The sequence below is a fragment of the Macaca fascicularis genome, chromosome 4, assembly GCF_037993035.2.
Source record: "Macaca fascicularis isolate 582-1 chromosome 4, T2T-MFA8v1.1".
Taxonomy (NCBI): Eukaryota; Metazoa; Chordata; class Mammalia; order Primates; family Cercopithecidae; genus Macaca; species Macaca fascicularis.
Genome location: NC_088378.1, coordinates 157335861 through 157346705, shown reverse-complemented (window position 1 = coordinate 157346705; position 10845 = coordinate 157335861). Strand labels below are relative to the sequence as shown.

The window sequence follows — 10845 nt, the reverse complement described above, 5'->3', positions numbered from 1 at the left end:
ACCTGTTTTACATGAAAATCTATTTAATTTAGAAACCATGCCTGGAGAAAGAGAGGTTGAAGCAAGTAGGATAAGGAAAGATGAGATAGGGGTAAGGGATATTTATTGAGTTCCTACTGTATACCCCACATTATGCAAGGCACTTTACACACACTGTCTCCTATCACTTATAATTACCTAACTGTAGGTATCATCACCCCTCACTTAAATACATGAGGAAAATGGGGCTTGAGGATGGAAGGCCACACAGATAATAAGTGACAGAACTGGGAATAAAACCCACAGCTCTCTGACTTTGCATGTGTATCATCTTCAGCATCCAGAATATAGTTCAAGGGTCAAGTTTAGCCCTAACAGAAAGTTACTTAAGTAGATCACTAAATCTATAGAATTCCAGAGTCAGATATATGAAACTCAGAGCCACTCCAACACATCCAGGCAACATCTGGGTCTACCTAGCTCGGGGAAAGTACATTATTTTTAGGAAATGAATAAAAACTAATGTTGAAAGCCAAGATCATTGATGTATGCATGAGGTAAAATCCCCAACATAGCCCTGAAGACATCTCGTGATTTTCAAAAACAAGTCTGCAAAAAACACTTTTATTTTCACTGGTGTACTGGTGTTTAGTGACTAGCCCACAGCAACTAATTGGCTAAGAATTTTTATTATAAAACTATTTTAAAAATTTATATCAACTCTGTGTTACTGATTTTTTTACTCAAAATTCTTAGTGGCTAGCCAATTCCTTAAAGAACCATGCTGCCATTAATTATCACCAAATCAATGGCTTGTCATTTATCAGCCATCTGCAGTCAGGCCCCACCATCTGAAACTGTATCCTTACAGGCTTGTTGCCATTTATAGCTGATAGGGTAGAAGGTGGACTTTTTTTTTTTTAAAACTCATGCATCCCACATACAAATATATTCCTGATCAAGCGACATCAGGCCCTAAAATCTCTGCTTGTCCATCCTTATATTGAATCACCCACACCAGTCCATACATGCAGAGAAGCAAGGTCCTTTCCATACTCCATGACACCCAAGCACAGAGTGCAGATAGCTTTGTGTGGAGGCAGTCTACTATCAAAGATACGAGGAGACTTTAAAGTCAGGAAACATTTGGTTCTGGCCCAGCACCACTACTTCCAACTCCTGACAAGTTGTTCATCTCCCCTAATCTCTCTTTTCTTACTGGTAGAGAAGAGAGTACACCTACTCAAATGGTCATTGTGAGACCTCTACTGAGTTAATTTAGAGTGTTTAAGCAATGTCTCTGGTACATATTAAGTGTTCAATAAAGGCTATAGCTATATCACCATCATCATTTCATTTTTTATCTTGATGAGAACTCTTAATATCTGCTTTTGGGAAAAAATGAACACTCTAACAGTAATACAAATGAAGGGACACAAGACTACAGACAGGAAGACTAATTAGGAGGCTATTAGTGTAACTCAGGCTACAAAGATGTGGGCTAGAACTCCGGGAAGGATCAGTGAAGACAGAAAGGCAAGGACAGAGTCAGGAAATACTGGGCTGGACTGAGAACTGAGCAGACGGTAGGAGGAAGGAGGAGATTATGAAGACTCCCACATTTGTGGCCTGGATAAATCTGTAGTGACGGAATCTTGTTAGAACAGAAAAAGGTCAGGTTTTGCTGTGGAAGACCATTTTGGGTATGGTGCTGTTGAGAAGTCCAGGAAGAGCTGTGTAGGTGGCAACTGGTTCTGCAGGTAAGAAGAGAGACCTGCACTGAATACAGTGGTTTGATAATGATCACCTTATGGCCGGCAGATGAGCCAAGGATGCAGAAGAGCTTGCCCAAGGAGAGACTGCACAACAAGAGGAGGCAACAACCAAGACCACAGCACAAGTGAACACCAGCATTAAAGCATCTACAAAGAAAACTAAAATGAATCTGAGGCAGAGAAGAAAGAGAAGAACATTTAGGATACTGGTGTTGAAGTCAAGAGAGGACCGTATCAAGTCAGGTAAATAAAGATTGATTTGTCAAGGACCTTAGTTACTTAAAAAGCTAAGAAAAACATACGTTAAACACTTCAAGTGAATCACAGATTTGTTCTCTAACAACGTTTTCATATTACACAATGTTGATACAATCTTTCTTTTTCGACAATATTTTAACTGTGGTATGCCATGTAACTTACCCATTCATTTTAATTAAGAAATATTCTTAAAGGTTCACTATGAGGTAAAATCCTGTTTTAACTCTCCCCAAAGTAGTCCAATGTTAACAATTTTTAAAGGATACTTTTTAGCTTTTAAAAACCTATGTACAGCAGGAATATTGGGATCAACTAATAAATTCTCAAATCTACCTGAATTAATCCTTAAGAACTGTTAACTTTTATTTTCTCTTCCTCAAAAGTAACACGTTATTTTATATGATAATAATACACTTCTCTGATATAAGAATTGGTCCTAGGCCGAGGCAGATGGATCACCCGAGAATGGGAGTTCCAGACCAGCCTGACCAAGATGGAGAAACCCCATCTCTACTAAAAAAAAAAAAAAAAAACACACAAAATTAGCCAGGAGTGGTGGCACATGCCTGTAATCCCAGCTACTCGGGAGGCTGAGGCAGGAGAATCACTTGAACCTGGGAGGCGGAGGTTGTGGTGAGCCAAGATCACGCCATTGCACTCCAGCCTGGACAACAAGAGCAAAATTCCATCTCAAAATAAAAAAAGAAAAAGAAAAGGAAAAAAAATTGGGCCTAAACAGACCATAACAGGAAACTTCCAGAGAGAAAGGAAAATGTTGCTATCTTTGGGGGAAAATGTCCCTCTCTTTGAAATCTAGGATCAAACCTCTCCAGTAGCATTAGCTGGGCGCAATAGTAATAAATGAATTCTAAAACACTGAAAGTTATTACAGACTCTGTAAATTATAATGTACAAACTATAATCAATCTCACTTTGGAAAAAGGATTACCTATTTTTCAACCAAGGATAATAATAATTTTGCTTTGCTTAATTTTGAAAAACTTTTCTCAAGATTGCTACATCTTTAGTCTCCACTCCTCTCCACCTCAAAGATACACTTTAGGTTTTCTTGCCTCTTAAAAACAAAAAGCTTTATGAACCCCAGAGTGTCATTTACATAACCGGAGGGAAAGAGATAACAAAAAGAACTTTGTAAACCAGTTAGAGAAACATTTATTACTTAAAAATGGCAAACAGATACTCATTGTTCAAAATAAAGCTTTAAGAACTTAAATATCAGTCCTAAACTATATTTACTGTCAACCCAAGGATCTAATAAACTGTTAAATATTCTAGCTACATCTGTTCTCGTGACTACACATGAAGTCTGAAACTGCCAAGATTTATTCTCTAACAGACACTTCAGAGCAAAAATTTTGTTAAGTTCAATTCCTTGCCAACTCATAAGCTTAGGTTTAATTTTAAAAGAAAATGTAAGGTGTGATTACACATTTATGAAGCCAACAAATTCATAGCTCTTAGTCTGTTTTCAAGAGGTCATTGGCCTAGTATATGTGATTACATTGTAATAAATACAATAAAATAAAAATGTCAATTTACTTTCAATTAACCACCTGGGAACCATCTAAAATCTAGCATCTAATAGGGAAGGGGGAGTAAAAGGAGAAAATGGAGAAAAGAGATACAAGTTTCAGCCTTTTTTATATTTTCCATGTCTCTACTTCACTTTTTGAATAGAATAGTTACAACAACAATTTTTACTGTCCTTGTCTTCTAATTCTAATATCTGTGTCAGTTTTTAATGGCTTTGATTGACTGGTTATCTTCCTCCATATGTTCTCCTAGTAATCTTTGATTAGATACCAGACATTGTGATTTATCTTGTTTGGTGCTAGGTATTTTTATATTCCTATAAATACTCTTGAGCTTTGTTTGTAATACAGTTAATTTACTTGGAAACAGCTTGATCCTTCTGATGCTTGCTTTATGATTTGCTAAGCATGTCTGAAACAGTGCTCAGATAAGAGCCAATTACACGTCCTACTGAGGCAAGAATTCACCGAGTCCACTTCCCAACACCTCCGTAATTATGAGTTTTCCCAGTCTGACTATTGGGAAGAGGCACTGTGTAAGTGCCAGGCACTGTTAGCTCATCCTCTTGGATATTTTTTTCCCTCCTGCCTTGGATAGTCTTCTCACCTGTATTATCAGGTGAATATTCATGGACACCCTCTCAGCAACTCTCTCCTCTCTGGGACTGTGTCCTGTAAACTCCAGCTGCCTTGATCTCCCCAGATTTAACTCTTCAACTCTGAGTCTGCCAGGCTCTGCCTGGGTCCACTTCCCTGCACTGCACCCTGGAAACTCTCTCTAGGCAGGATGCAGAGGCAATCACAGGGTTCACCTCACTTGTTTCCTATCTATCAGGTACCATCACATCTCTCCTTTGTCCAAAATCTAGTGTCTTAAAAACATTCTCTCGTTTATTTTGCCTGGTTTTTCATTATATCAGGTGGGAGAATAAATCTGGTCCCTGTTACTCCATCCTGAGTGGATGCAGAAGTCCACTCTCTTTTTGTAAAGTCATTGCCTGAGGAAAAGTTCTCCTGCTCCCCTTTTCATCCAGCGTCCAAACAGACCTCCACTGCAGAACTGCAGAAGCCAGTTACCGCCCTGCTGCTTGGCTCCTTTGGAGAAGGTGCTCTGGATCTTCTCTTCTGGTTCCAGAGCCATCTTCACCCTGAAGAATGCTGTTGGTTTCTTCTCTCCCGTTCTCAGCTCAGCAAAGCTAGGCCTGAGGGCCACACTCCTGCCACATCTCCCCTTCTCCCCAACTCGCCAGTCTCTTGGCAGGTGAGCTTGAACAGTCATTTCCTGAAGCTCAGGGGGTTGGCAGGTTATTCTCTGGAACATAGACTGGTCATATACCACTACAGATACGCCATAATCTCTTAAATAAATCTGTTATGCTTTATTCTAAAGATTTTCTAAATATAGTCCATAGTCCAAATGTTACCAAAAAACAAAAGAAAAAAACACAAACAAAAAGAAGGACAGAGTCCCTTGGCATTAACTACAATAGATACATAAACATAAAGCAACAAGAATCAGGACCCTTAAAATATGCATAAGCACTAAATGTCATCAGAAGCAGCAGCGACCACAACTTCCAGGAGGTGGGTTCTAGGAGACAACCAAATTTCAAAGTCTGGATAAATCAGTGAAAAATGTTTCTGGAGTCAGTATGCCCCTAAGCAGGTTTTGAATCCAACAGAAGACTATGTTAAAATTATGAGTCACTTATAATTAACAAGAATTGCTAAAATCACTGTTCTTCAAGATGTTGCTATTTTTGGAGAAATTCTGATGGTATGCTGTGTACTGAAGGGGAATGCATAAGTACTGAAGGGGAATGCATAAGGGATCTAGAAATTTGGAAATAAGAAATATTTTAATTAAATTACACACTTATGTATGATTTCAAGTATAACTAATTATTGTGAGAGAATTTCAATAAGCACTCTAAGGATTATGGTGGCACTGGAAAGATTAAAAATCTAGAAGGTTGAGATTCTATACCTTCATTTAGCTCTAGCTCTAAACCTACCTACTGTTCATGACTCGGGGTCTTTGTTCCCACTGTTCCTTCTGTTTGGAGCTGGACAGTCCTAGATCTTCATATGGCTGCCTTTATATTCAAGCCTCTTCTCACGTATCTTCTCAGAAGGGCCTGCCCTGCTCACCCTAGCTGAAGCAGTCCCCTCCTGCCTTACCACTATACCATCACTCCATTTTATTTCCTTCAAGGTTTATATCATTGTCTGAAATTATCCTTCTTTTTTCTTTATACGTTTATCATCTTCCTCCACACCCAGAAGAATGTAAGCTGACTCTCAAATCTCAAGCCCACGTTTCTAATTGTTAGCTAGACAATTCCATGTAAATATTTTTAAGTTCTTTATTTTGACTCATATACTAAATATCAGCTCTTCTTTCTTTATGAAAAATATATTTCCTATTGGTTACAAAAGCTTCTGCCAGGGTCCATGAATTAGACTCGTAAGGCTGTGCACTCATCTTCTGAACTATCTGACAACTTAGCTACTGGTGTGAGTACCTGTCTTCACCTATAGCCATATTCTAGCCACCATACAACGTTTTGCTGTTTATCAAGGCATTGTGCATTCCTGTCTATAAAGGCACTGGTAACAGTAATATCATTTTACATGCAGAAAAATATTTAGAAAAGCAATTTACGGGTATCTTCCCCCTACAACCACACAAGTGTCTTAGATGGCACTTTTCTCAGATAATCAGCTGAAGAGAGATGTCCTTCTTTACTTCACAAATGAAGTGGATTAAACCATCTATTCAAATGTTTCTCAAGGGTAGGTAAGAGTTATCAGAACCATCCCTAGGCTGTATATTTCCCTGTCCACTGGGAGAACCACCTGACTAGGAAGCCACTGTCACATTTAGGAATGGGTCATACTCCTGTTTTTGTAGGGGCAGGAATCTATTCTCTTTGCTGGGAATGTCTGTCAAATGAATGACAAAATATCATATATCCATTTGAAACTACAGATGCACTGGTAGAAACATCTGGGACTCAATCAGTTTGTTCCAACTTAACGTCAAAAAAGAAGACACATTTGGGTTGGTGTGGTGGTGGTGTGGGAGCCTTGGACTGAAGACTCTGGTTCTGATGCTGGCCCCTAAATAGTCTGATGACTTAATGCAACTCAATCTCCTTCTCAACTCCAAAAATTGCTGCCCTGCCCACACTATAGGCTCTGGTGGGAGCTGAATGAGAAAAGCCATAGGAACCTATTGCAGAGACTATTAGCATTGGAGGAGTGTGAAAAATTATCCTTCATTCTCCCACTCTCCCCACCTTCATCCAGTGTTCTGGCCCAGATTTTTGGGAAAGCTACAGGGTGTGCAAACATTGTTTAAAAATGCATGCACATAGGCATATCACATATCCAACTTTTTCTATCACATATTATGGTTTTCTTCAGAGTAAGAAAAGTCATTAGTGTAGTATGCATGGCATCTTGTTAAAAAGGAAGAAGGTTTATTTTTAAGCGACTCATCTCTTATGAACCAGAAAATTAAAAGTTTTTCACTAGCAGTATTTGAAAATTCCTCAAATGGTGTTATGTAGAATACTAAGTCACAGAATTTTAATATGTGTTACATGCAAATTGATTCTGTGAGCAAGTAAGTTAGGAAATGCTGAGTCAAAAAAAAATTTTTTTTTTTTTTTTTTTTTTTTGAGACGGAGTCTCATTCTGTAACCCAGGCTAGAGTACAGTGGTGTGATCTCAGCTCACTGCAACCTCCCCATCCTGGGTTCAAGCAATTCTCCTGCCTCAGCCTCTTGAGTATCTGGAATTACAGGCACCTACCACCATATCCGGCTAATTTTTCTATTTTTAGTGGAGACAGGGTTTCACCATGTTGGCCCGGCTGGTCTCGAACTCCTGACTTCAGGTGATCTGCCTGTTTCAGCTGGGATTATAGGCATGAGCCACTGTGCCCGACCGAAACATTTCTTTGTTTTTTTGAGACGGAGTCTCACTCTTTGCCCAGACTGGAGGGCAGTGGCACGATCTTGGCTCACTGCAACCTCCGCCTCCTGAGTTCAAGTGATTTTCCTGCCTCAGCCTCCCAAGTAGCTAGGATTACAGGTGCGTGCCACCATGCGCAGCTAATTTTTATAGTTTTAGTAGAGACAGGGTTTCACCATGTTGGCCAGGCTGGTCTCGAACTCCTTATCTCACGTGATCCGCCCGTCCCTCGGCCTCCCAAAGTCCTGGGATTACAGGCGTGAACCACAGCACCCAGCAAAACATTTCTTTACCACCGGAATTTTCAGAACCTTTAGCATGCCAGTGCACACTGCAAAGCTCCATGGGCAAATGCAAAGTGTTTCCGGAGCTTATCTGATCACAAAACGTTTTATCAATGGTAACCTTTTCAGTCTAGTATTCCACGCAGAAGAATTCAGGGAATGTTATAGCTATTAAAAAATGTTTAATTCAATTTTTATATGTTGATAGTACATATCCATTCCCGAAGTCAAACAGCACCCAGGAGATGTATTTATAGTGAAGACAAGTAGTCCCTGCCTCAGCTCTCTCCACCTTTCTGCCCTGTTTTTCACAAGCAGCCACGTTCAATTCTTTCAGTTATTTTTCCTGGTATTTACCCCTGTTATTTCTAAATAATCTGCAAATATTAATATTTATTTTTTCTATTTTAAATATTACTTCTTGATTTCCTGCTGGAGAAGATGAGAATTAGCTATTTTAGACCTCTGCTTCCCTTCAACACAAATATGCTTCTTCTCCCCCATCTCCCCAGCAAGTTTTACCACAATTCTGCTTTTAATTATTCCAATATCACATAAATACTGTTTGTGACTGAGCCATGTAGTGTATTATTTCTCTTCTTTTAAAACTCTGTTTCCCCTCAGCATTAATATCTACCTCGTTGTTGTTCGCTTGGTTTTAAAACAAACAAACTTATCTGTAATTCCTCATTAAACCCTCCACCAGGGTTTAATAATTAAGGTTATAAATAAAGAAAGGAGTCATAAAGCTCCTCTCAATATTGCCATGCCTATCAGACAATGCATTAGCTTCATTTTTTCCCCCTTGGAAACACTACTTAGAATTCTCCAGAAGGCTTTCCTGTCCCAATATGAATTGCTCGCTAGGCTTGCTGAAGCTTCTCACCACCTCCCTGGAAATTCCCTTTGTGTCTCTTCTGAACAGAATGAATCCGCCTGGAGTGACTCACCTCTGCTTGGTGCAGGCTCTTCTTCCTCTTGGGTTATTCCCTTGTGTGTGGAGCATATCCTCCAGGAGCTTCCTGACAAAGTGTTCACATCAACCACACTGGAGCCCTTGGCTGTCTGGAAATGACTTTATTTCCTCATGCTTGATGAAAATTTTGCCCAGTAAATATTCTTAGTAACCATTTTCTACTTTCAGCATTGTTGCTGAAAAGCTGATGTTCCCTTTGATTCCTGATCCTTAATATAAAACCTTTCTGAAGGTTTTTATGATCTTTATTCCTAGTGTAGTGAAATTTACAAAAATATGTATTTGACAACAGATCTTTCTCCACTCATTTTGTCAGACACTTCATGGGCTCTTTTAAACTCAAACACTCGTATCCTTCAATTCTGGACAATTTCCTTATGTTATTTTCTTAATAAATGTCTCTCCTCCTTCTCACTCCTTGATTTCTGAAACTCCTAGAACTCAAATACGGGACTTAGGAATGATCTTCACATTCTTAGTTTTTCCTCAGACTTTGTGTTCTTTTACAGGTTTAACATTATCTTCCCATGCTTCACTTGAAGTTTCCTACTTTTGCTAGCTTATTTCTAAAAGCTCTTTCTTGTTCCTTTTCTATAGCATCTTTTCTTGTCTCATAAAGACAAAACGGGTTCTTACAAGATGGTCCCATATATCTGAAGCTACTAATTATAATTTTTCAATTTTTCTTTTTTTTTTTTGAGACAGAGTCTCACTCTGTTGCCCAGGCTGGAGTGCAGTGGCGCGATCTCGGCTCACTGCAAGCTCTGCCTCCCGGGTTCACGCCATTCTCCTGTCTCAGCCTCCTGAGTAGCTGGGATTACAGGCGCACCCTGCCTCGCCCAGCTAGTTTTTTTGTATTTTTAGTAGAGACAGGGTTTCACCATGTTAGCCAGACTGGTCTCGATCTCCTGACCTCGTGATCCACCCACCTTGGCCTCCCAAAGTGCTGGGAGTACAGGCGTGAGCCACCACGCCCAGCCTTGTTTTTAAGTTTTCTTCTGCTCCTCAGTCTCTCATTCTTCTGCAGGTTTTAAAAAATATTGATTACTAGCTTACAGTCTATGTATTTCAGTTGTTTTCATTTTGGAAGCTTTCTTGATTGAATATGATTTCTCAGCTGTCCATTCGTATTTGAGTGAGGCACCAAAAGTTGATTCAAAGTTATACAGAGCATGAGCTCAGCATGAGAGGGTGGTAAGAGCAGACCTAGCTGTTTCACCACATACATACAACCTAAATATCCCTATCTGCAGGCCTTTTCTTGTGGACTGGTCAGGTGCAGTTTTGCAGATGAACCATCCATTCTTCTGCATTAGGGATGTGAGTTTGGCTGCCAGAGTTCTGGGACCTACTGGGGAAAGGGGCCTAAACAGTCTTATTGTTTACCATGCAGGCTTTCACTTAGTTCCTCTGTTTTCAATACAGTTGTACCTCTACCTGTCCTCGAATGTGTTAGAGTCAAGTCTGGAGACCCTCAGGTGCAATTCCACGTGGCCTGATGAGCTAGGGATGGGGTGATCACCTGGCTAAGTGGAGGATCAAGGGATCTTACTTCACGTATCTGCTTTCAACACACCTTCTCTTTCAAGATCCTGGTGCCTTCAATTCCTGAGCCCTTCTAGAATTCTGCGGTACACACCAGCACATATTTCTTGTCTGAGTTCCCCTCTCCAGGCACTCACATCCTAGCTTGGTGTCAGCCTTCTTGGCTTTGCTTATCAGTTACCACTTATTTATCTACTTTCCATCTCGTAAAAGTTAACGTCATTTCTCATCTAGTGTTATTTCTTTTCCATTCTTCTTATTCTTTTGAACTGTAACTTTAAAAGCTCTTTATTATCATTTTAGTGGATTTTCAGTAAAGATGACTGTTCAATCCATTGTGTTAAATGGAAGTTCTGCATCAGTCAAACCATTCTGGTGTAATTACACTAGCCTTCATCACATTTCCAGTTCTGATACCCCAGGAATGAGTAAGAGTAACAAAGAAGTAGTTTAAAATGTAAATGAAATATCTCTAAATAGCAAATGTTCTGCAT

The 10845-nt window shown here is 39.6% G+C and overlaps 1 protein-coding gene across 5 annotated transcripts in view; it reads right to left on the bottom strand.

The window, feature by feature from the left end:
- Positions 1-10845, bottom strand: part of DTNBP1 (dystrobrevin binding protein 1) — a 150457-nt gene that overhangs the window by 79793 nt on the left and 59819 nt on the right. The gene's annotated exons all lie outside the window — the stretch shown is intronic.